The sequence below is a fragment of the Cervus elaphus genome, chromosome 20 (assembly GCF_910594005.1).
Source record: "Cervus elaphus chromosome 20, mCerEla1.1, whole genome shotgun sequence".
Taxonomy (NCBI): Eukaryota; Metazoa; Chordata; class Mammalia; order Artiodactyla; family Cervidae; genus Cervus; species Cervus elaphus.
In genome coordinates, this window is record NC_057834.1 from 129575819 (window position 1) to 129603775 (window position 27957).

Genomic DNA, 27957 nt, shown 5'->3' on the forward strand with positions numbered 1-27957 from the left:
GGGATCGAACCCAGATCTCTCTCATTGCGGGTGCATACTTTACCATCTGAGCCACTAGAGAAGCAGTCGTTAGTGTATAGAAATACAATTCATTTTTGTATACTCATCTTATATCCTTTAACATTACTGAATTCATATATTAATTCTACTAGTTTTCAATGGATTCCTTAAGATTTTCTACATAAGATCATATCATCTGCAAAAGAGATAGTTTTACTTCTTCCCCGGCTGAGTTAGAGGACTTTTATTTCATTTTAATGCCTAACTGCCCTGGTTAGAACTTCTGGTACAATGCTGAACAGAAAAGAAGAAAGTGGACATCCTTCTCTTGTTCCTGAACCTGGGGCAAAAACACTGTCTTCTTTTCACCTTTAAGTACAATGATACCTGTAGGTTTTTCTCACAGATGTCTACTATTAGATTGAGGAAGTTCCTTTTATTCCTAGTTGGTTAAATACTTTTATTATGAAAAACTGTTGGATTTTTTTTTTCATGTTTGTACTGTATTTATTGAGATGATCAAGTGGTTTGGGTCCTTTATGCTACTGTATTACACTGATTTTCAACAGTTACCACCTAACACCTGCTTTTACAATCGGTCTTAAAATTAGTCTTTTTCCCTATTTACGGATCTCTAACGTAACCCTAATAGAATGGACTGACCCCACATGGGCCTCCACTCCCTGTCCCTTGCCCTAGGAACTACCATCTCTGCTCTCGCTAGAGGACAGCACTTTTCCAAATAGATGGCTCTACATTTGGTACTGCTGCTAACCAATTAAGCTTAACAATTCAGGATATCAAACCGAAGAGGCTACAAAATTAACCGGTCAGCGATTAGGTCTGATTCGTTCTCCCTTTCATGCACAGCCCTTGGCCACGGAGTGGACACTCAGTGTGTGCTCATGAACAGGCCTGTTTCACACTTCCTCCTCCTTCTCCACTCTCTTTATCACACAAGCAGGAATAATAAAAGATCAGTTCACCAAATATTAACAATCCAATCCAAGGATAAAATTAAGTATGTACCATAGTCCTAATAACTACTGCTAAACTAGAAGTTGAGCTTATTCGTATCCCTTCTCTATCTTCCTCAAAGGCAGAGAAGGTCACACTGATCTCAGTCTTTAGCAGACATTCACATTTCAATTAGCAGTGCCAGGTCAGAGTGAAACTCCGCCGCCAGCAAGTCCAGTCAAGACAGTCCTGCTCTCAACAGTCACTAAAGGCAAGATGTAGAAAATTCTTGAACAAACTGGCTAAAATTAAAAAAAGACAGATCCAAAAATCAGCCAAGAAAGAAACTCACAGCTCATAAAGGGTTGTAGGCAAAGGACTGGGCCTGACTGTGTGCTCTGTGTGCCTCTGGATAGATGCAGGAAAGCAGAGCTCAGGTGACATATCAAATGTGTTTACTATTTTATGCTCTCCTCTGGAGATTATCCTCTCCTGAGTAAAAGTGGGAAAGAGAATCAAGAGCAGCTATGGGTATCTCTAAGGTAACACTTTCCCAAGACTTCACACCCCACTCCCAATATCCCTGAAGAAATCTAAGTTCAGAGACCCCTTCCTGACATTTACTCTATTAAGCAGCTCTCTTGAATTATTAAATAAACCCACAAATATAATACTAATTTCAATTCTGAGGTCTTAAAATTTATAGAGGCAAATATCCACATGTGCATTGAGCACCTTTCTAAAAGGAGAGAAGGATCCTTTGGGGAGAAGGGCAGTTTTATTGCTGAAAACAATTTAACGATATAATAAAAGATTTACCTTCACCTATATTACAAAATCAAAGTTATTCTGGAGTTCAGTACTAAAATTCTTTAACTTTTTTACATTATACTCTACGTAATTTGGTAGAACATGTTTTTTAAATGTGTTAACATGTAGGTGAGTGAAAGTCACTCAGTCGTGTTCAACTCTTTGCGACCCCACGGAATTCTCCATGGAATTCTCCAGGCCAGAATACTGGAGTGGGTAGCCCTTTCCTTCTCCAGGGGATCTTCCCAACCCAGGGATCAAACCCAGGCCTCCGGCATTGCAGGCGGATTCTTTACCAGCTGAGCCACAAGGGAAGCCTCAATGTGTAGGTACAGATATACACATAAAACATATCTACATAAGCACATGGAGCAAACTATTAACAGTGGTTACCTCTGTGGAACAGAAAGGAAGACATGAAGAGGAAGGGGGCAGGAAAAGGGAAAGACATGAAATGGAGCAGACAGGATGGGAGCATGTGCTCTTATTTTACATATACATTTTTTTAGCTAGTGAATTTACAGGTGACTTCCCCCTACCAGTCTTTTTTTTAAAAATTGTTAATAACATTCATAGAGTTAATGGCGTTGATTCTCTTAATGTGGAATCAAACATCTACCTACTTTCTTCAGAGATATTTAAAAAATCCAGACAAGTAATTTCCACATAACTCTAAATAAATAAAACTGCACTTTAGCTATTCAAAGTCCATTCTGAGGAAAACTTTATTACAGTGGAATATTTTTCCTCTTTTACTACTTAAAAGAAGGCTAAGGCAGGCCAGCCGAATAGCCAACTGGGCTCTATTTTTTTCTTTAGTATTTTTATTATGGAGGTATTGAATCAAACATACACAAAAGTAGAAAAAAATAGTGTAAGGAACCCAAATGCATCCATCATCCAGTTTTAAAAAAATTATCAACTCTTCGCAGGTGGGCTCAATTCATGATCAAAATCCTAATTAGTCTAAGTGGATATAGCCAGTCTCTGCAGCTATTTCCCCAAGTATATGAGCTCACTCACTCATTCACTCACTCAGCATCAGACTCTGCGACCCCATGGACTATAGCCCACCAGGCTCCTCTGTCCATGGGATTATTCCAGTAAGAATACTAGAGTGGGTTGACATTTTCTCCTCCAAGGAGTCTTCCCAACCCAGGAATCGAAACCTCGTATCCTGCATTGCCAAGCGGATTCTGTACCAATAAGCCACCAGGGAAGCCCCTATTTCCCCATACCTTTTCCGTTAAAAAAAAGAGAGAGAATCCTTCCATTAAGAAATCCAGCCATGTGGGAGTTCCCTGATGGTCTAGCGTTAGGATTTGCCACTTTCACTGTGGAGGCCTGGGTTCAGTCTCTGGTCATGGAACAGAGAATCTGCAAGTCTGCATGGCAGGAGGGAAAAAAAAACCCAGGCATGCAATGAGAGGACCCAAATGGTGCATATCTATATGCAGCTCCCTGTGTGCTCTGAAAATAAGTCTAAAAAGGGGATCTTTTATATCAGCAAAACAATGACTCGGATTTCAGTTCAAACACATTTAAAGTAAACTGCCAAGTGCAATCTTAAACTGCCTCCTAATTACACGACACGAGTAGTCCAAAATACTGTGGGTGGGTTGTTTCATCAACTTGTTTTAAGAAGTGGGACTACCTCATAAGTGAGCAATTATGATGAGAAAAAGAAAATATACATGAATAAACTACATTTTTGGGTTAGCAAGGCAAAAAAGCTAAAGCTTCTAATTCTGCAGAGTCCAAAATTCACATAAAAATTGTCAGCTCACTTCAACTGTTTATTTGGCAGTTGGAAAAATTACACGGTAATTTTTTTACCAATGTGCTTTTATCCTAGCCTTACTATCAACTTCCCTGAAAATAACCCTTCATTAATAAGAGCATATATTTTAGTTTACTTATGCTAACAATGGACCTGTTTACAAAACAAATTCTCAACTGTTCTTCTTAATGGCTGTTGTCAGGCTGGAAAGAATTCAAAGGAGAAACCAGCTCTGGAAAACTTCACAGGAACAATTCAGCACAGGGACCCCTTTGTGTTCACAAACTGGAGGGTTAAGGGACAGCCAGGAAAGCATATACCCTCAGAGAAACAGTATCTGGCCTTTGGTTCTTATGACAGGTAACTGCAGCAAAAGGCCCAACTCTGTTGTGTGTTTTCACTACTTAAAAAAAAAAAAAATTTAATTAATTTATGTTAGTTATCCATGGACACAGGGATAATTTTTAAAGTGAAAATTAGAAAAATTTCCTTAATGCTTAAGACGCATTAAGAAAGCTTCCCTAAGGGTAAGCTCTGAAGTAGTTTAAAAGTGTACCAATTAAGGAATGCAAAGCCTGACATAAAGATACACATGGATAATTTATCAAGAATACTGCCAATGTGGGAAGTTCTAGCCAGGTGGATTAGCCAGTTCTTATTCACAAAGGTTCAATTCCAAGTCCTCCAAAAGTCAATCTCTATCCCTCCTTTTCCAGACCTAATTTCTCCAGACAGCAAACAGGAGCACGGCATTATTTAATCGCTTAGAAAATTCATAATAAACTGCACAGCAAAACAGAAAAAATATGATGAGGACTTTTGGCCATCTCTTCCAACTTGAGAAGAAGAAGTAATCCCTTTCCAACAGTATAGCTACTTACACTGGATGCTTTGGCCTGCCAAATGCCAAAAAGACCTCTTTTGACAGAGTTCTTTCCAAAAGCCACCAGAAATCTGTGTTCTGTGGGTGGGTGGGACTGCGGGCTCCTGTCTGACCAGTACAGAGCCCGTCCTACCTCAGAGACAAGTTTTCTTGACATCTCTCCTTTTGAGCCCAAGCATCAGTCATCAATAAATACCACATGTTGCTCTAGCCTATTTGGCTGTTGCAAACTGCATTCTTCCCTCTCTTTCACCCCAAAAATATCAAGATCCTGATCAAGGCAGAATTGATCTTCACTGCCACTGGTGAGCAATGAAAAGCTAAAATAAATAAATAATGGGCAAGTGTTCAGGCACATTAAATGGAGAAATTTACCAAGACTCAACTCAACGCTTCATCAATAAAATGAAGATTTGGAACAGCTCTACCACTGACAAAAAAAATTCATATGTTTGCACAAAGTGAGCAGAACATTCCTCATCCTGACTTTAGCCATCCTAAAAAATGGAATTAAGTGGTGAGGGTTGAACTTTTTGCTTTCAGAAAAAAAAAAAGAGAATGATCCCTCCACTTCCGTCCCATCACCTCTGAAATTTACTACAGAAGAAATCATTTACGATTCGTAAGATATTTTACCATTTTAGAAAAACTAGTCCATCTGTCTGAAAATAGCTGACCAGGGACTTGGCTACTTACCTTCTGACTGTACTTCAACTATCACTTGCAAGGGGGCAATCCACCTACATACACCAAATTCAGGCAGCACCACAATCTCACTTGGGAAAAAGGAGTTTCCAGAGTGAGTCAGGACTCTGCAACAGGTTCCTGTCAGGCCGAGGGATACTGCCACTAGCTTCTTTCCATCACAGAGCCAGTAAGAGGTCACATTTCCCTCCAGCTCTTCAGAGACTGAATTAAGTTTCTCAGTTCCAAAGACTTGGCAAACTCCACCCATTCCATCTTCCACTTTTTAAAGAAACAGGACCACACTACTTCTCAATAACTTAGAAAGGTAAGAAAAATGCAGTGAGAACGGTATTTTCCATATCGCACAGAATACAGCATGCTATTAATTATTTCAGGCCTGATTTCCACTCAGGAATGAGTTTCATAAATGTTTTTCTTAACACCAGAGAAAATACTGAAAAATTCAAGATCAGAATGACAAACCTTTACAGGGAAACCCCTTTATTCATTCAATCAAACTGCTGTTTCTCTCCCAATGAGAAATAAAAACATATGAAGATCTTAAGATCACTGGGATATTATATAATATTCACAGAAGGTAACATAATCAATCAATGCTGGAAAATTCTGAAAACTACACACAAGTAATAAACATAGGTCTTAACCACCAATTTGAAAAAAAACTAGTAAAAGAAATTGTATGCAAACAATTTTATACATCGATTTCTTCTATTATAAGTATGCCTCCTAGAAGGAGTAAGAAGTATGCAGGGGGTAAATTCAACTGTGTTTGCCTGTACTCTGTTTTAAATATATGGTTTATCTAAGAAAACGACACAAAAGGAAGTGACCTGGAATAAAAGAGGCATTCTGGGGGACTTTAGGAAAGTAACCATCTGTACAGATTTCAGTTCATTCATTTGTTAGATGTGGTGAATACTGAACACACAGCCTAACTTCTGAAGTTTCAGGCTGTAGACTGGGCTTCACAAGCATGAACAGGACACTACACCAAGTGCTGACTACTGGAAAGGTGAAAACACAAGCCTGTCACAATTTTTAAAATTGTTCTGCTTTCTCACTAAGACAGGTTTCACAATCTCTGTATTTTATAGTTACTTTGTTAAGATTAGTGTGCGTATCATTTTCAAAAAAATACTCGTCCTTGAAGTTTTCTTATGTGTTCCAAACAGGGCTTACAGTTTAATTAATAATAGGGTATCAATACTGGTTCATTAACTGTGACAAACGTATCATATTAACATAAAATGTTAATAATAGAGGAAATTGGGTATAGGAAATACAGAGACTATTACTGTTTCCCTAACCCTATATATCTTTTTTAATATATGTTGAAGTCCTAACACCAAGTACCCGGACCTCATTTGAAGACAGGGTCTTTACAGAGATATGACTGGTGTCCTTATAAAAAAGGAGAAATCTGGACATAGAGATATGCAGAGAAGATGCTATGAAGAGATACAGGGAGAAGATGGCCATCTACCAGCCGAAGAGAGACACCTGGAAGAGATCCTTCCCTCCCAGGTCTCAGAAGGAACGAATCCTGCCAAGCTCTTGATTTCTGACTTCTAGCCTCCAGATCTGTGGGACGATATATTGCTGTTGTCTAAGCCACTCAGTCTGTGCTACTTTATATGGCAGCCCTAGCAAACCAATACATGAATTTTGTACAATTCTTGCAATTTCCTGTTAATCTTAAACTATTCTCAAACAAAAAGTTTATTAAAAACAAAAGACAAGAGTTCCCGCGGAGACGTGAGCCGAGCTGAAGGGTGCGCATGCTCCGCAGAGGCCCGCACGGGGCCTGAGTAAACCCTGATAGAGCCATCGCAAGGCGGGGTTATTGCTGGAATGATGGTGGTTTGGGGAACTCTTTTTCTGGTGAGGCGCTGAAGTGGGAAGACATGTAGGATCATAGTTCCCCGACTAGGGATGGAACAGGGGATAAGAATCCACCTGCCAATGCAGGAAGTGGGTTTGACTTCTGGTCTGAGAAGATCCCACATGCCACGGAGCAACTATGCCCACGCGCCACAACTACTGAGCCCACGCTCCAGGGCCCGTGAGCCACGACTGCTGAGCCCAGACACCTTAGAGCCTGCACACTGCAGCTACTGAAGCCTGAGCCCCTGGAGCCTGTGCTCTGCAATAAGACATCACCACAGTGAAAAACCCACGCACCACAGTGAAGAGCAGCCCCTGCCCACCACAACCAGAGAAAGCCCACGCGAAGCCATGAAGACCCAGTGCAGCCAAAAATAAAAAATAATTTTTTAAGAAAAGACAAAGGCAGTGGTATCCACATCTCACAATTTTAAGAGGATCAAAGCAGACAAGTAATTGGGAAATCCCTGCTCAATGGAAAAAGAATCCATTATCTCAATACACAGTAAGCAAACAGCTAGGACTAGAATCCAGGTTTCATTCAGTGTTTTCCATAACATGCTATTCCAAGATAGGGATATAAAGGTGGTAAAAGTGAGGGACTATGCTGAAATAGATTATCAATCTAAGTATCATGTCCCAAATGAACAGAACCCAACAGAGTCACTTTATAATACTGGGCTAGGTTCTGCAGTAAGTAGTGGCTTTGGCACCAAAAAAATTAACTGGGTTCAAATTTGTGGGCTCCACCTATTAGCTGGACAAGATACTTACTCTCCTCATCTTCCAAATGTGGCCTACACCTCATAAGACTGCCACAGGAATTAAGAAGTATACAAAAAGTGTAAATTGCCTGGAATTCAACAAGTGACTTCACACCTTGCTATGTTCAGCTGCAACCCTAGACTGGTGACAGGGAGATACTTAGAAACGTCTCTAAGAGAAAATAGATTTCACCACTGATTCTACTTTCCTGCTAATATATTAGTAAGCAATCAGGTATCTTCCTACACAAAACAATAAAGTGTTTTATACTGGCTAAACTGGCACGTGTTGCACTGAAGAGGTTCAGAGAAGCAAGAAAAGGTCAAATTTTAAGGTCCTGACCTTTGAAGAATAAAGCCCTTTGCTGATGAACAGTAGCAGGGAAAAATCGATAGCAAACTGAGGGGCCATTCATTTGGAACTTACCTCAACGGACCCAGTGTACATGACTTGTGATATCTTCTAAAATTTGCTCAATGGGTATCTATTAGGCTCAGGACCATCTATGCAACTAACCCTTCATCATTAGAGAAACAGAATGAAAAGCACAGTCAGCAACTTAAATATTATCTTTGACTGACCCCAGAGGCTCCTCTCCTAAATCCCGAGGGGAGGGTGACAGCAATTTTTGTTCTTATTTCAAATGTGTTATCACTGGGGAACACAACATTCCTATTTTTTAGAGGAACCCTCAGCTTTTCTAACTTAATAAAGACACTACAGGCTATGTTAACTAATCACCTATGGCCTCCTTCTGGTTCTCATTATGATAAACCTTCTTAAAAACTAAGTTAAAACAGCCAATCATAATACAACTATTTTTTTTAATGAAATTATTAAGACCTTGGGCTTCCTCCAATCAAAAAAAAAAAGAAGAAAAAAAGACAACGACCTTGGACTGAATCAGTGGTACACATTGCAATCAGAGCTTTTAAAAAAGTCCATCTATCATTCCAATACCAAAGAAGAGCAATGCCAAAAAACGTTCAAACTACTACACAACTGTGCTCAGTTCACATGCTAGCAAGGTAATGCTCAAAATTCTTCAAGCCAGGCTTCAACAGTACATGAACCGTGAACTTCTGGATATACAAGCTGGGTTTAGAAAAGGCAGAGGAACCAGAGATCAAACTGCCAACATCCACTGGATCACAGAAAAAACAAGGGAATTCCAGAAAAAACATCTGCTTCACTGACTACGCTAAAGCCTTTGACTGTGTGGATCACAACAAACTGTGGAAAATTCTTTAAGAGAAGGGAATACCAGACCATCTTACGTGCCTCCTGTGAAACCTGTATGCAGGTCAAGAAACAGTTACAACCAGACATGGAACAATAGACTGGTTCCAAACTGTAAAGGAGTACATCAAGGCTATATACTGTCACTCTGCTTATTTAACGTCTATGCAGGGTACATCATGTGAAATGCTGGGCTGGATGAATCACAAGCTGGAATCAAGACTGCCAAGAGAAATAACCTCAAATATGCAGATGATACTACTCTAATGGCAGAAAGTGAAGAGGAACTCAAGAGCCTCTTGATGAGGGTGAAAGAGGAGAGAGAAAAACCTGGCTTAAAATTCAACATTCAAAAAACTAAGATCATGGGATCCGGCCCCATCACTTCATGGCCCCATCACTTCATGGCAAATAGACAGGTAAACAGTGACAGATTTTACCTTCTTGGGCTCCAAAATCACTGCAGATTGGTGACTGCAGTCATGAAATTAAAAGACACTTGCTCCTTGGAAAAAAGCTATGTTAAAATGCAGAGACACGGGTGTGGAGCTGGGGGGTTGCATAAAGAAAAAAAAAAAAATGCAGAGACACCACTTTGCTGACAAAGGTCTGTATGGTCAAAGCTATGGTTTTTCCAGGAGTCATGTACTGATGTGAAGTTGAACCATAAAGAAGGCTGAGCATCGAAGAACTGATGCTTTTGAATTGTGGTGTTGGAGAAGACTCTTGAGTGCAAGGGGATCAAACCAGTCAATTCAAAAGGAAATTAAGCCTGAATATTCATTGGAAGGACTGATGCTGAAGCTCCAATACTTTGGCCACCTGATGTGAAGAGCTCACTCATTGGAAAAGACCCTGATGCTAGGAAAGATTGAAGGCGAGAGAGAGAAAGGGACGAGAGAGGATGAGATGGTTGGATGGCATCACTGACTCAATGGACATGAGTTTGAGCAAATTCAGGGAGACAGTGAAGGACAGAGAAGCCTGGCGTGCTGCAGTCCAGGGGGTCACAAGGAGTCAGACACGACTTAGGAATTGAACAACAATGATCTATCAAGATACTTTCAGGAAACTGAGAAAGGAATTCTAAACCACTGACTTATGTACACACTTTACAGATTCCAAGGATTAGATCTCTGGTCTCTCTTCATCAAGTAATCATCCCACCATCAGTACATAGACAGCTGCTACTTACACAGAGTTCTACATAAAGCTTGTTCTACATTAAGTAGGTCTGTTTACAACTCTCTTAGGAGATAAGCTGTTTAGTACTGTTTATAGAGATATCTTTACAGGATCAAATATCTTCCCAAACAAGTTCATCACACAGAGATTGAGAGAGGGGAAAATATATGTTTTAATTTATCTCCTTATATGTTACAACTACACTGCTTTGAATCATGAACATCGCAGGGTCACCTCAGTAACTACACCATGCCAATCTACCCCTCCTGCAGAAGGAGGAGCCCTGAGAGTTGCAGAGGCCCATACATGCGGCTGAAGTGTGCCGGCCTGAGCCGGGATGCGGTGCAGGTATAAAACACAGGACCTCAAAGACCTGGTACAAAACTCAGAATGCACAACGTCTCATTCATCATTTTTATATTAATTATACGCTGAAATGAGAATGTTTTGGATATATTAAATTATATAAAACATACTATTAATTTCATCTGCTGCTTTGTATTTACTACCTTAATGTGGCTGCTAGGAAATTTGATATTACGTATATGGCTCACAATGGACTTCTCTTGGATGGTACTGTCCCAAAGAACAATGATTATGTCTCTTCAAATGCTCAAGTTCTGAACCTTATTCAGTATTAGTCACTTTTAAATTCATCATTTATTTTTGTTGTTTCTAGTCTTCATTCACTTCATTCATTCCTCACTTTCCTGTTGACGGAAAACCTGATGTCTGTTTCTGCACTTCACCAGATAAGTTGAGGGGAGAAAAAAAGAGAGGGATGTCTTACACACACACACACACACAACTCTACACACAAAAAAAATGAAAAATAACTTCAAGATATGCTATCATTCCAGATCTTACCAGTCACCTGGGTCTACAAAAGAAATCAAGAACCCAGCCTGCTGCTTTCATCTAAAATGAATTAATTAAGGCACTATACAAAGTTATCTAAATTTAGAGACTGCCTAACTATTCCAAGCCCAGATAGATCAAAACACTCAACCAGAACTCAGTTCAGGGGACTTCCCTGGTGGTCCAGAGGCTAAGACCCTTCAGGGTGACTCTCCCAATGCAGGGGGATCAGGTTCAATTCCTTGTCAGGAGAACTAGATCCCACATGCTGCAACCAAAGATGCCACAACTAAAGATCCTGCATGTTGCAACTAAGACCTAGCAAAGCCAAGCAAATATTTTAAAAAATAAACAAAGAACTCAGTTCAGATACATGTGACCAGTGCAACTCCCCTCTCCGGCTCATAATGAATATATTAACTACATAAAGAAATACGTCTAATTATTTTCTAGAACATCTTGTATTTTTTTTTAAAGGAACAAAATCGAATTCATCAGATTTATATATGAAAGCTCCAGTTTCCCATAATTTCAAGATTCTAAATTATCTGGCCCCTATGCCTACTTCTTCAGCTTCATCTCAAACCACTCTCTCCCCATTCAGTCACTACACTGGAGCCACAAAGGCCTTATTTCTGTTCCTGAACACTTACAAGCATCTACAGTCTCGGCACCTTTATACCGGCCGTTCCTGCTACGAACACACTTCTGCAGTCTACAGAATGGTTGGCTCCCTTCTCATCTTTCAGATCTCAGCTTATCACCCAACTCAAAGATGTCTCTCTTCCTTAGCATTCTACCTAATGACACGCCACTCTAATTTTGTAGCCCTACTTCTTTCCTAACACTAAGGAAACCTGAAACGATCTTATCTGCCTTCCCAAACTAGAATGTAAGCTCCCCAAGAACAGGAATCCTGTCTGTCTTGCTCACTGCTGATTAACCCCAGCATAGAGAATAGACACAGTAACAAGCACTCAAGGATATACTGACTGAATGAATCAAAAAACTCAAAAGCAGATTTCAAAGACTCTAAAAGAATCTTAGAGGGGAAAATCTAGTAAGCTTATTTTTTGAAGTATGCAACTGGCTTCCTATGTAAGGGCCCTGCCTAAGCCCTTCTAGTTTTTGTTTTCCAGTACTAAAGTCTCTTGAAGAACTGTCATAGTTCCACATAGTGAAAAACAATAAGTATGGAAATTTCAAGTATATTTTGCTTGCTGAGTCTGGAGAAAGGAGAAAGGTTTATTTAAGGTGAAATAAAGCACTCATAATAAAATCACTACTTGTACAAGATTATACAAATAAATAGAACAAAACACAAAGGGTATATTTAAAAATATACCCTATTAATACACTCTCAAAAAGGTGACTTTTCAAAACACTAGGAAAAAAAAAAAACACTAGAAAAAAGGATAAATGAATAGTTGCTGCTGCTGTTGCTGCTACGTTGCTTGAGTCGTGCCCGACTCTGCGCGACCCCACAGACGGCAGCCCACCAGGCTCCCCTGTCCCTGGGATTCTCCAGGCAAGAACACTGGAGTGGGTTGCCATTTCCCTCTCCAATGCATGAAAGTGAAAAGTCAAAGTAAGTTGCTCAATCGTGTCCATGGACGACCCCATGGACTGCAGCCTACCAGGCTCCTCTGTCTATGGGATTTTCCAGGCAAGAGTACTGGAGTGGGATGCCATTGCCTTCTCCGATGAATAGTTGAGACAACTGATCAACGAGTTAATACAAAATGTTAAGAGTCCTTCTTCTTACCATAAACAAAACTAAAATTCCAGATATACTAAAGAAATGTAAAAAAGCAAGACACTAAAAAAAGAAAATACTACTGTCTATTTGATAGGTCTAAATATGCTAAAAATATTATCATTAATTTTCTCAAAGATAAAACTGCATCCATCATAAAAGGACAATAATAATAGAATAGTAGCCAGGCACATCTCTAAATGCTTTATACATATATATATATATATATATTCACTTATTTATTACTCCCATTTTACATGAGGAAACTGTCCACCATCTGAAATACTATTTCACCTCTGTTTCATTCAGAGAACAAGAGAGAGCTCTTAGAAATTAAAAATATAAGAATACATATCCATCAATTCCACTTCTGGATATTTACCGAAAAGAACTGAAATCAGGATCTCAAAGAGATGTTAGCATGCCTATGTCCACTACAGCACTATTACAACAGCCCAGATGTGGAAAAAACCTAAATGTCCATTAACAGGTAAACAGATAAAAGAAATGTGATAGATGGAATGAAATATTACTCAGTCTTAAAAAAGAATTCTGCAATATGTAACAACACACATGAACCTTGAAGACATTATGTTAAGTGACATAAGCCAGTAACAGAAAAACAAAAACTGCTGATTCCTTACATGAGGTATCTGATATGAGGTATCTAAAATAAATAAATTTATAAATTCAAAGAGCAGACTTGTCTTGGGAGTGGGAAAAGGGGGAAATGGCCAGTTACTGATCAATGTGAATCAAGTTGCAGTTAACAAAGATGAATAAGCTTAAGAGATCTGTTATATAACGCTGTACCTATAGTCAACAAGGTACTCTACACTTAAAAATCTGCTAAGAGGGTAGACTTCATCTTAAGTGTTCTTATCACACTAAAATAAAACTTAAAAATAACTTATCATCCATGATGCCAGCAAATTAAAAAGCCTTCATGACAGATGAGGAAAAAAGTCGTTTGTAATTTATTGCAAACAGAATCCCTGATTCACATGAGAAAATTTAAAGAACCAACTACTTATTGCCAGTTTGTCCTGGTAGCTGTAGAAAGGCAAAAGTTTCTGCAAATGTGTGAAGGGCATTTTGTAGACAGTATTTTGTAGGCAGTGAGGCTGTTCAGAGTTGTATGAAGAAGCTGGACTGACTAAACAAAAATCTTGACTATAAAAAAAGTATACATATAAAAATAAAATATATGAACACAAGTGAAAAAAATACAACAAATATTAGAAAACACAACCAAGGAAATTTCCCAAAGAACAAAGAACACAGAGATGGAAATAGCAGAAATAAAGTTAAAATTAGAGAATCAGCCCAAAAGATCCAATATCCAATTAATTCCAGAAAAAGAGTACAGAAAATAAAGGAGAGAAAAATCAAGGACATAATTTCGGAAAATATCCCAGAACTGAGTGACATAAGTTTCAGTCCCTGGAGTGGCCGGCACATTAGATGAAAACAGCCACACCAAGGACATCATTATGAAACTTCAGAACACTGGGAATACTGGAAAAAAGAAGTTTCAGAGGTTACAAACAGGTTATATGCAAATGTAACTGACATCTCACCAATAGTGAAAGTGAAAGGCAACAGAGCAGTATTTTCAAAATTCTGAAGGAAAATTATTTCCAAACCAGAAATCTATACCTAGCCAAAGTAATGATCAACAGAAGGGCAATATAAAGGCATTTTCAAGACATGTATGTCCAAAAAACTTACCTGTTGTATAGCCCTTTCTCAGAAAGCTAATGGAGAAGTGGTTCCTTCAAAATAAGATTGTATCAAAAAGGAAAGGGATAGGACATGGGAAAAGATAACAAAACCAGGAGGAAAAATCACCTGGATGATGTTGGCATAACAACATCCCAGCTCCCTAGTTAAAGCACATGCTCAGAATGAAGCAGATTAGAAAATATCTCTAAGATAAAATTTATAATATAACCAAAATGTTTCAAGTATTGAGGAAGATTTATACTTCTAGGTAGAGTTTAGAAAGAAATTAATAATAACAACACAGAAACTAAGCAAAACAGACCAGAAAAAGATAAATATTAACAAAAGGGAAAACACCCAGTTGTACAAATAAAATAAACCACACACAGCATACAATGTGAATTAGCTGTGAATAAGTTATACATAAACTCAATATTGTTAACAGTGAATACTGCTCTCTAAACAAAACTACATTACAGTCAGAGTGACAATAAATATGGGTATGTGAGGAAGTCAGAGAATTCTACCACTATCCAACGCAGGAATAGATAATACCCCAAACTGGAAAATCCGTAAGCAGCAAAATAAGCTGACTATTTAGAGGTAATACCAAAGAAACAGTGGAGAGTTGGAAATGACTGCTTCTAGGGACTGGGAACTGGGTGGGAGGGCTTGTTTTTCATCAAATGCTTTCTGAAGGGACTTTCCTCGTAGGCCAGTAGCTAAGACTCTGCACTCCCAATGCAAGGGGCCTGGAGTTTTGATCCCTGGTCAGGGAACTAGATCCCACATGTTGCAACCAAGAGTTCACCCGCTACAACTTTAAAAAAAAAAAAAAAAAAAAGGCCCTGTGGAGCTGATAGTCTGACATGACTATGTACAGGATTTTTGTACATGTATTAATTAAAAAAGTGAAACAAAAAAAGCCTTAAATTAATATATAAAATGTTCTTTAAAATTTAAGAAAAGAAAGCATACTATGGGGGGAAATCTACTCTATACATGAATTTATTCATATTCGTCACATAGTTATCTAAGACATGGAAAACTGAGAGAAAAGCCTAAAATGTTTACCAAAAAGGAACTAGTTACATAAATTATATGGAACATCCAATGATGAGATATCATGAGTCATTTAAAACTGCAAACAGAATATTAAAACATGAACCAGGTGACAAAAAAGCACAACTCCAATTTTGATTACACATATCCGAGAAACATATGCATAAAAAGGGTCTGTTCCCCAAACTATTAACAGGGGCTATATATGTGTCAAGTTTATGGCTGATCTTTTTTAATAAGTCCAAGTGAATAAACATGCTATTTAAAAACTCAAAAGGACTCTTCTGGATAAAAAGCATAAGACTGGTTTTAGAAGGCACTAAAATTACTATTACTTCCTTTTACCATCATGCATTTACCTTATCCGAACAATGATTTGACTTGCAGCACACCCCAGACAGACGCAGGGCCACTGGCTTCTCCAAATTTACCAAGTCAGAATACAACTCTGAAATGAGAAGAAATAAGCAGTGATAAAATAGCTACCCAAACCTCGCAGATTGAACCTTGAAATACAGATGCTTGGAATCTATAAGCAGAAACTCTCCTTTAGCTCTCAACTTCACTCCAAGTGGACACAGGATTCTCTCTCAAAGTATACTGGCTTGAGGGTCTCTGTCTGTCTCCTAAACTCATTTTCATTCACCCCACCTCCTTACAGTAAGGCTGCAGTAGGGAAAGCTAAAACCTTCCTCTTGTAATCTGATACCTTTCACTGGCAGTATTTCAGGTGCTATGGTTTGCATTATACAGGCTGAATTTGCAAACTCCATAATTCAACTTGGAGAATAACTTCAGAAGAATTAGATGCTTTAAACCAAAACTTTCAAGTAGGCTGAACTACTGATAAATGTAACAAATACACTTCAAGTTAAAACAACTCCCCACATTCATCCCTCAAAGCACAAGAAAACCTTTCAGATCCAAGTGTTTATATATTTCCTGATCTAAACATTAACACGGCCAAGTATCAAAGCAATGCAGCATTATATCGAACAGAAAAACAAAGTTCCAACATCAGCAAACTCAGTATGCAGTTAACATCCTCACTCCTAGTTTAAGTTTTATCATTCATTCAAAATACTAAAGCCAAGTTGCTTCAGTGGTGTCTGACTCTTTGCGACCCTATGGCCCATAGCTTGTCAGCTCCTCTGTCCATGGGATTCTCCAGGCAAGAATACTAGAGTGACTTGCATGCTCTCCTCCAGGGGATGGTTCTTTACCACTAGCCCTACCTGGGAAGCCCAGAGTAGGAAGGTACCCAAGAATTAAATAATCTGAAGATGCAATCTTGACATTAATCTTTTCTTTTTTCACTTATTCATTTACTCAATCAAGGATACCCACCTTAGCTTTCTCTGAAACCTGTGGTTTGCACATAGCTGAAGACTTGCCTATTTAGCCAGTCTCTCAGTACATGTCAGGCCCTCAGCCTCCTACCCTCTCAACCAAACTCAATCTTAGGAGGGTCTCCTTCCCCAGCAAGCTGTCCTGGGCTCACCTAGGCTGGGTCAGGTACTGTTTCTTGGTGTTACCCTAGACAAGCATATCATTATGTCTGTTAATACTCACAGGGCTGCAAAGTCTATTACCTAACACTGATATGTGTCTGCTGAGTAAATTGAAGACACAAGCAATAAACTCTTGACCTATACCAAAGGTTATCAGATAATTAACATCACAAAGAGGCAACAAAAACCTACTGTTAAAACGAATAGGATAAGAGTTACCAGAAGAAATTACTATTCAGTCAGACCATTTAGCAAATTAATGACAATGTTGGTCCATATTTACTTAGTTGATAAACGATAAAACCACAGCACTTACAAGAACTCACTCTTTCAAAATACTTTTGTAGATATTCTTGCAGGTCATTCTGGGAGTTCATCCTAGATTACATCAACCGAAACCTCTTTCCCTGCTTCTAAATGCAGGGGCACCGGGGCTCACAGGAGTCAGCTTGAGGGAACCCCTGATGACTCCTACACAACTGGGAACTGCCTACAATGCACTGATTAAAGAACTATTCCAATACATCTACCTTTTAACATTCTAACCAGTTAACACACACACACTCTCCTCTCTCCATCTCTCATTAATAATGTGTTCTAGTTTCAAAAGTAAGTTGAATAAAAGTGAACAAAAGGGGACACTGTCTTCTATTCAAGTCCCAAAGTAGCCAATAAATGAATAAATTTAATCTAACCACTCCCTAATTAAAAAAAAAAAATACTAGGAACTGATGAGATTATGACAGCTAGGCAAATAACCCTTTAGGGTCTTACTACAGAGAACTGCACAATGTCTTGCTCCAAGTAGCTTCTCTGCTTTCAAGAAGGCACACCAAGACTGAATCCAAAACTGGTGAATTTACTATGAATGGTTTTGAAGAGAAAGGCAAATACTGCCAAACATGTCGAGCATACAGGGTCTTCTATGCTTGGGAGGTGAGCGAATAATGTCAAAAAGCTCAACCTATTTTTTTTTTCCAACATATTTTTGTACATTCGTTAAGAACAGTTTCTACATTTTCTTTTTTGGCTGCCAGCACATCTTGTAGGATCTTAGTTGCTCAGTTCAGTTCAGTTGCTGAGTCACATCAGACTCTTTGTGACCCCATGGACTGCACGCAGCACGCCAGGCTTCCCTGTCCATCATCAACTCCTGGAGCTTGCTCAAACTCATGTCCATTCAGTCAGTGATGCCATCCAACCCCCTCACCCTCCATCATTCCCTTCTCCTGCCTTCAATAGTTTCCAGCATCAGGGTCTTTTCTGATGAGTCAGTTCTTCGCATCGGTTGGCCTAAGGATTGGAGTTTCAGCTACTGCATCAATCCTTCCAATGAATATTCAAGACTGATTTCCTTTAGGATTGACTGGTTGGAGCTCCTTGCAGTCCAAGGGACTCTTCTCAAGAGCCTTCTCCAACACCACAGTTCAAAAGCATCAACTCTTCAGGGCTCAGCTTTCTTTATGGTCCAACTCTCACATCCAGACATGACTACTGGAAAAACCATAGCTTTGATCTACATGTCATTTATATCTATACGGATCTTTGTCGGTAAAGTAATGTCTCTGCTTTTTAATATGCTGTTGCTCAACCAGGGATCGAATCCCAGGCCACTGCAGTGAAAGCATGAAGTCTTAACCACTGGACCTCCAGGGAACTCCCCAATTTCTACTTTTTTTTTTTTAATGGTAGAAAAATATCAAGGTATTTTATGACGTGAAAATTCTATGAAATTCCAATTTCAGTATCTATAAACAGCTTTACTAGAACACAGCCACATTCATTCCTTTATAATATACAGCAGCAGAGTAGGAGCAAAAGAGACTACAAGCAGAGGTCTCACCACTTAGCTGCTACAAATTCTGGTGAAATAATTGTCACTAAAAAGCATTTCAAGTACCATGTATTCTGTCATATCACATTTTATTACTATTTAATTACCAGCATCTATCACTTATGTCAAAACGAAAAAATGGACTTCGAATGTTACCCATTTAAGACACAGTGTGGAGTGTGGGTGCTTTTTTAAATCCAATTAGATGGCAACACTCTGTGTTTATTATGAAATGACATCATAGCTGTGCCAAGAATACAAGAGTTGACATTACCAAACTAAGTACTCACACAATATTCCCAATTCACAGGAAACCAAGCGCTGGAAAAAAAATTGTAAATGTAAAACAGAGTATCTTATCACAACAGAAAATCTTTATAAAACCAAAAAAAAAAAAAAGGCTATACAACCAAAATAAGTTTCTGAGTATTATATCTGTTAGCACAAGGAGGAAAGTCATTTAATTATAGTGAGTTAATTAAGTCATGTTTGACTGCAGCAGCCTAAGAAATGTGTCTAGAGAAAATGAACTTAAGACTATTAAGCCTTTTGGTTTGAAGGGCTGAGGACAACAGGAGCAATATAAGTAGTCAATTAAAAAATAGGGCAAAAAATAAAATAAAAAATAGGGCAGGTGGAGGGGAAAGGTGCTGACCTAAGCAACTATGGAAATAAGTGAAACAGAAACAAGATAAAAAGCAAAAGAAACGGCATATAACCACTGGTATTCTAGTTGTTAAAATTATTCCAGTTGTAAAGTTGTTAGAGGGTGCATGTGTGCATGCTAAGTCACTTCAGTTGTGTCCCACTCTTTGTGACTCTGGATCATAGCCGCCAGGCTCCTCTGTCCATGGGATTCTTCAGGCAAGAATACTGGAGTAGGTTATCATGCCCTCCTCCAGGGAATCTTCCCAAACCAAGGATCAAACCCACGTCTCCTCTGTCTCCTGCACTGGCAGGCGGGTTCTTCGCCACTAGTGTCACCTGGGAAGCTCCTGCTAAAGGGTTCAGTTCAGTTCAGTCGCTCAGTCACGTGTGACTCTTTGTGACCCCATGGACCGCAGCACACCAGGCCTCCCTGTCCATCACCAACTCCTGGAGCTTGCTCAAACTCATTTCCATCGAGTCAGTGATGCCATCCAACCATCTCATCCTCTGTCATCCCCCTCTCCTCCTGCCCTCTATCTTTCCCAGCATCAGGGTCTTTACTGATGAGTCAGTTCTTCACATCAGATGGCCAAAATATTGGAGATTCAGCTTCAGCATTTCCAATGAATATTCAGAACTGATTTCCTTTAGGATTAACTAGTTTGATCTCCTTGCAGTCCAAGGGACTCTCAACAGTCTTTTCCAACACCACAGTTCAAAAGCATCAACTCTTCAGGGCTCAGCTTTCTTTATGGTCCAACTCTCACATCCAGACATGACTACTGGGAAAACCATAGCTTTGACTATACAGATCTTTGTTGGCAAAGTAATGTCTCTGCTTTTTAATACGTTGTCTAGGTTTGTCATAGCTGTTAAAGGGTACAGGTTAACAATCCTGAAACTACTACACTGCACGTATACTGGAACTAATGAGTAAATGCATGGCAGATGGTGACAGTCAAGATTCCCACTGCTGGAAGTGCGAGGTTAAACATAAAAGAGGGAAACACTAGAATGATCAATGAGGTACCGGATTCGAGTTGGAGGTATCAGTAATCATGTTTATAGATAGAAATTGATATATATAAAAATATCAAATACTTACAGATATTTCTATAAGTATATGGAATATATGTATTAGTATAGATATATTTCTTGCATTGTCAGCTGAGAAGCAACTACCCTCCAAGACCCAGATCTTGATTTTTAATACATTCTCCAATAAAAGAAACCAGGACTCCTTGGAGAAATAGCTGAATCTAGGGTTGGGGGAAGGGATACACAGTATGAGCTTGGAAGTATCTTACAGAGTCAGAAAGTAAAGAAGTGCTAAACAACAACAAAAAAGCACCACCACATACAATAAAAGTGGTATGGCAAAAGGACACTCCCGTCCAACTGAAAGAGCTCTCAACAGTAACAATCAGAAAAACTGTAACAAAATTAAGTACTGGATTATAACAAAAATACCCATGAATCCATACTAATATACTCAGTCACCCTCAAGGAGGTGGCATGTAACTCTCCATTCAAGTGGAGGTGAGTGTGTCTAGCTATTTTCTTTTGGTGTACACTATGGAAGGAAAGGGAGCAATTTATACTTGAGAAACCTAATCAGATAATCAAAGTTAACAAGAAGTCACATTGATAGCACGTACTCCTTAATATGACATGGCACTTTACCTCTCTGGTCTTTCTCCCCAAAATCCTTAATATTAGTCTACTCATGAGAAAAACATTAGACAAATCCCAACTGAGGGACATTCTATAATAAAGCAAACCAGCAATCCTCAAAGCTGTTAAGATCACCAAAAATGAAAAAAAAGTGTGAGAAACTGTCATAGCCAAGAGAAGCCTAAGGAGACATGACAACTTAATGTATATATATCCTAAATGAGAATGTGGAACAGGAAAAGTACATTAGATAAAAACTAAGAAAATTCAAGCATGGACTTCAGTTAATAAGACTATACCAATACTGGTTCATCAGTTGTGACCAATGTACCACACTAATGTTAGTAGGTGTTAACAGGAGCAACAGGTGTTAACAGGAAAAAAGTGTTAAATGGGGTATACATGGGAACATACTCTATTTTCCCAGACTGTCTGTAAATCAAACTGTTCAAAAATAAAAGATTTATTTTCAAAAAAGCCAAAAGATCTTGGTGGTGTTTCATGGCTCTTGATGATTCAAGAGATATTACTGATACCACTCAGTGGTTTAGTGAAGTCAGTGATGAGTTTGAAGTGACTAAACACTATGAACAGTCTGTATGGAACAACTTCTGGTGAAAATCTTTTCCAAAAAGTTGAGAGAACATTAATTCAATATAGCCTGAACTTGAATATGCTAAGGTGTACAGAAATATTGATTATAAAAATGTGTGGAGAAGGAAGGGCTGAGCTGAACATATTTACAAAGCTTCTGAAAATGTAAAGTATTTAAAGCTATGGTTTACTTACTGTACCACTCATCAGCAGGTACTCAACAAAAGAATCTCTCATGTGCTACTGACCCAGTATTGACAAAGTGACTTTCATTCCCTCTCAGTCCACTTTTGCAGGCTTAGCATCATCATTTCTATGAATTTTTGTCAGAAAAACGTGATGTCTGACTTGCCCTACCAAACAGCAGTTAAATGGCTTAGCAGCAGTAAAATTCATTGCAATTTTTTTTTTAAGCTCAAAACTGATTTTGTGAATTTTTCTGAAGAATCACCTTTAAACACCATTAATGGATAGTTAATGGCTTTTGAAATTAACTTTTGCTGCACTTAATAACATTCCTTAATAACAAATTTGAAAATTAACTAAACAGCACTTCAAGGGAAAACATATACTATAGCAAATTATACTGAATATTTCTTTGACTCACAAGCAATGTTACTTTCTTCACTTTCTGTACTGCTGCTGCTGCTAAGTCGCTTCAGTCGTGTCCAATTCTGTGCAACCCCATAGACAGCAGCCCAAAAGGCTCCGCTGTCCCTGGGATTCTCCAGGCAAGAACACTGGAGTGGGCTGCCATTTCCTTCTCCAACGCTTCAAAGTGAAAAGTGAAAGTGAAGTCACTTGGTCGTGTCCGACTCTTCGCGACCCCATGGACTGCAGCCCACCAGGCTCCTCCGTCCATGGGGTTTTCCAGGCAAGAGTACTGGAGTGGGGTGCCATTGCCTTCTCCGTCACTTCCTGTACTAGCAAAACTCAAAACAAGCAAGATTTTCATTCCCACACAAATTTGAAGCAGATCTATTTTCTTAGCTCAAACTACATTTCAGTATACTTTTTCAATGCAAGTGCAAAGGAAATATTTGCATTTCAAAATCCACCTAAATACAACTGAAGATGCGTCCATTTACTCTTCAGTTGGAAATGATTAATGTGCAGTGTAATGGGGGGCTAAAAAGCAAATAACGAGAAAACAATCTATCAGAATTCTATAAATGCCTTCCAAGTAAAAAATATGCTCAATTAAAATCATATACTCATGGATTAGTATTAGTAATTGGCAGGACCTATCTCTGTGAAAAGAAACTGTCAAAGATGACATATGTAAACTCTCACTACATGTTTCTTCATTAACAGATGAACATTTGCCACCAATTTTGATGAGTTAACTTTGGACCCCAATTAAGGGAAGTGCTAGCCCCCCAAAAGAATCCCATTCTTCTAACACAACTGTATTATAAAAACTGTATTCAATTTACCTAATTGTCTACAGTCATTTAGTGCAAATGCCTAAATAAGAATAAACCCTTAATAAACAGTAATTCTCACAACCACAGGGTCTCAAATGGTAGAATAGGTCACTTTTTAAAATACTATGTCTAACAATGTACAATAATGCAAATAAAATTAGCAATCAATCAACCTAGAGCAATTTGCAAAGCACTAACCAACAAACTCAGTAGACATGAATTTAAGCAAATTCCAGGAACTACTAGAGGACAGAGAAGCCTGGCGTGCTGCAGTTGATGGGGTGGCAAAGAGCTGGACACGAATGAACAGCAGCAACCAATAACAAAAAAGAAAAGAAAAGAAAGTGAAATCGCTCAGTCATGTTCAACTTGGCGACCCTATGGACTGTAGCCCACCAGGCTCCTCAGTCCATGGGATTTTCCAGGCAAGAATACTAGAGTGGGTTGCCATTTTCTTCTTCATCTTCCCAACCCGGGGATTGAACTCAGGTCTCCCGCACTGCTGGCAGACTCTGTATCACTGACCCACCAGGGAATCCCATAATAGAAGACACATGCTCTAAAACCAGATTGCCTAGATACTGATTTTCACACAACCAACTACTAACTTTGAGATCTGTGATAAGCTTCTTAATTAAATCTCACCATCTCTGTTATCTGTAAAGCTGGTTCCTAATCTAAGTGAAGTGAAGGTCGCTCAGTCATGTCCGACTCTTTGCGACCCCATGGGCTATGTATATATATAGTCCATGGAATTCTCCAGGCCAGAATACTTAGTGGGTAGCTGTTCTCTTCTCCAGGGGATCTTCCCAACCCAGGTATCAAACCCAGGTCTCCCACATTGCAGGCGGATTCTTTACCAGCTGAGCCACAAGAGAAGCCCTCCTACTATAAAGGGTTATGAAAATTGAATAAATTAATATGCATAGTTACTAGTACTTATTAGCACACCATTAGTACTCATTATAATATACTAGTCAGGTCAATATCAAGGTGACAATTAACAGACAAGACTTCAACTAGCTGGTATGGGTAGTCACATGGTTGTTAAACAATTACATTCTCCTGATAATTCAAAATCTGGATTTATGGCAGACTCAGAATATAAGACACATACATCTTCAAAATCTCGTAAAGACGCAGAACACTCTGGAAAGAAACCCAAACCTATACTTGATTCCAAGCTGAATGAGCATGACCCCTAAATGACACCAGTATTCTGTGCCCCAAGTTCTCAATTTACAAGAGCAGAGAGTAATCAACATGCCATCTGTGTATCCGACAGTTCCTACCTAGACAGGTGGTTTTTAAAAACCACCTTGCTCGCGGGCTATGCAAAAGTGCCTCAGGGCAAAATAATAACATCTCATCTAAATCCTCTGGCTTACCCAGCACATAAGACTGTTGGAAAAATAACATCTACTTTTCCAGAATTTCTTTATCACACTGTAACTTTTTATAAGCTTTCACCATTTCCTTACAACTTCAGCCTCTATTTCCTTGAAAAATAATAATACTAATCATGTACTACTACTAGACTATTTTACTCTTGAGGGCAAGTACTTGATTAAATTCCTTTCTGTATCCCCAGTGTTGAATGACAAATAAATGAGTAAATATTATATAATGTGGCTTTTTACTATGGTAAAATACATGTAACACAAAACATACCTGTGGCATTCAGAACATTCATATTGTTATGTGACCACCACCAGTGTCCATCTCCAGAACTTCTTCGTCTTGCAAAACACAAACTGTGTACCCACTTAAAAAGTAACACACCCCACCACCATTCTATCAGTACTGTCTCTATGAAAGTTGCCTACTCTAGATATCTTATACAAGTGGAATCATACAGCACTGTCCTTTTATATGTAACATGTCACCTAATGTGTCTTCAAGGTTCATCCATGTTGCAGCAAATACACAGTTTTTAAAAAGGAAAAAATGTGCAGAATCATTTGCCAAAGCAAACTAAATGTTCAATTCTTTTTACCAAGTTTTTTCATTTCAGTAATACATGCACAGTAAAAATTTCAAATTCTACAAGAGTACATAATGAAAAGAAGTCTCCTACCTAATTGCTACCCTCCCTATCCTCAACTTCCACTCCCCTTCTCAGGTTTAATTTTTCTATTTTGGAACACAACAACCAACCACATGTTGCCCTGCCTTAAGAAGGTCCTACTAGTAAGATACTCAGTTGGTCTCTTACAACTGGCTATTACTCTGTTCTAAAAATACTGATATTTCTAAAAACCCAGGTATCAAACTGGCATCTTGGGTCATTTTGCATCTCCTGAGTTGGCAGGCGATTCTTTACCACTGTGCCACCTCTAAAAATACTAACGGAGAAATTCACTGGTGATCCAGTGGTCAGGACTCACATGGCACAGGTCCAATCCCTGGTTGGGAAACTAAGACTCTGCATGCCATGCAGCACAAACCAAATTAAAAATAAATTAAAATACTAATATAAAGATCCAAAACAATGAACATAAAACATTCCACAAGTACTTCACTGAGTTAACATTCACTGAGTGCACCCAATGGATATTGTCTTTGCTAGGCAGCATATTGAGGCAAGAAAGAGCACAGGCTCTGGTGTCATGTAAAAACTAGTTTAAAGCATTTTGACTTTTTTAAGTCTCAGTTTCCTGATCTATAAAATAAGGGCAACACTATCTCATAAGCTACTGTAGTGATTAAATGAGAAAAACATCTAAATCACAGTACAGTGCATAGTAATATAGCAAGAACTCATATAAATAATAGTAATGTATAATTTTTAAACAGGTAATTGTTAATATCCTGCACTGGGCACTGTGGAAAGCACAAAGATAAATCAAACACTTGCTTCCTTCCACGTACTTACAACACAACAGAGCAGCTTCTCTCTGCTCAGTATTATCATTATTCTGCCAAGACCCTGGTGCTGGTAACACTTCCAACCTATGTTTATAACTTCTATGACTTATTTCTAAATATCACTAGAACACTTATTTGTAAAAAAAAAAAAAAAGTTAACAATTGTGACTTAGAGTCTAAGAGAATAAAAAGAGCGTTATCATCGGTCCACATAATTAGTGGGTGTGCACCCGAGGCAGTCTATAGCTAGCTTTAATCAAAGAGCGAGATTCCTGTGATTAAGAGACCATGGTCCACTCCAATCTGACCTAGGAGCATATCAGATTTAAGAGTCACAGAGCATTAAGAACTGGAAGCACACATAGAGATCATTATCTAGTACAACCCTAGTCTTTACAAAGGAAAATTAAACCCAGAAAAAGGGAGATCTGCCCACGAAGGTGAGTTAATTCTACAGCTAAAGGCCCGTGGCTCTTGGTGTGTTCCAGTTCTTGCCACATCATCATGCTACCCTGAATCCGTTAAAGAACCTTAAACTATAAACTTCATCCTGTCTGCTCTAATTTCTTATTTTTCTTCCCAGTTACTTATTATTTGAGCTTCCCTGGGGGCTCAGACAGTAAAGAATTTGTCTGCAACCTAAGCAACCTGGATTCAATCCCTGTGTCAGGGAGATCCCCTGGAGAAGGGCATGGCTACCCACTCCAATATTCTTGCCTGGAGAATTCCATGGACAGAGGAGCCCAGGGGGGCTACAGTCCATGAGGTCGCAAAGAGTTGGAAACTGAGCAACTAACTTACTTTACTTATTATCTGGGGCAGGGGAGGGGGGTAAAAAAATTTCAATGTGTATTACGAAAGCCGTCTTTCCTAAATAACCTTATTATTTGGCTAAAACATACTCTACTAGAAGCTATGAGGGATGCTAAGTAAGAATAAATCTGGACTTCCCTGGTGGTCCAGTGGTTAAGAATTTGCTTGCCAATGCAGGGGACACAGGCCTGGTCCAGGCAGATTCCACATGCTGCAGGGTGACTAAGCCAGTGTGCCAAAACTACTGAGCCTCCACACCCTAGAGGCTGTGCTCCACAAGAGAAGACACTGCTATGAGTAGCCGCCCCCACTCATCGCAACTACAGAAGACTCCCAAGCAGAAACGAAGGCCCAGCACAGCCAAAAATAAATTTAAAAAATAAATAAATCTAATCCACTGAAGGTTTATTTGAAAGGAAATTTCAATTAACAAATAGTGAACTTTAATTTTTTTGGCTCTGCCATGCAGCTTCAAGATCTTAGTTCCGCAACCAGGGATTGAACCTGGGCCACAGCAATGAAAGCACCGAGTCCTAACCACTGGACCTCCAAGGAATTCCCCCAAAACTCTTAATTTTAGAGCTGGATAAGTGCATGGTACATTCAGAGTGTATCTTCCACAACTGCTTAGTTTTACTAAAAAAATTTATCCAAAATAGTTCATTTGATTAACAACCCATTTAGCAGAGAGCAATAGAACAGGATGGTGTGTGAGTGGTAAAGAATCCACTTGCCAGTGCAGGAGACACAAAAGCTGCAGGTTCAATCCCTGAGTCGGGAAGATCCCCTGTAGTAGGAAACAGCAACCCACTGCAGTATTCTTATCTAGAAAATTCCACGGGCAGAGGAACTCGGCAGGGTACAGTCCATGGGGCTGCAAAAAATCAGACATGACTGAGCACACAACTGACCAGGATAACCAACTTCTAGATGGACCACATTTCCTCTCATCTGTAAACAAGCAACAAGAGACTGA

General features: G+C 39.0%; 1 protein-coding gene across 7 annotated transcripts in view; it reads right to left on the reverse strand.

Annotated features, from left to right (window-relative positions):
* THRAP3 (thyroid hormone receptor associated protein 3) overlaps window positions 1-27957 on the reverse strand; it is a 69968-nt gene that overhangs the window by 27361 nt on the left and 14650 nt on the right. For 4 of the 7 annotated variants that reach the window (XM_043878910.1, XM_043878904.1, XM_043878905.1 and 1 more), the window contains one exon: window positions 15972-16060. The exons of 1 other annotated variant lie outside the window; for it this stretch is intronic. The gene's annotated coding sequence lies outside the window, so the exon portion shown is untranslated. Of the gene's footprint in view, window positions 1-5126; window positions 5254-15971; window positions 16061-27715; window positions 27736-27957 lie in introns of those variants that run through there. 2 more of the 7 variants (XM_043878907.1, XM_043878909.1) reach the window with 2 other exon arrangements.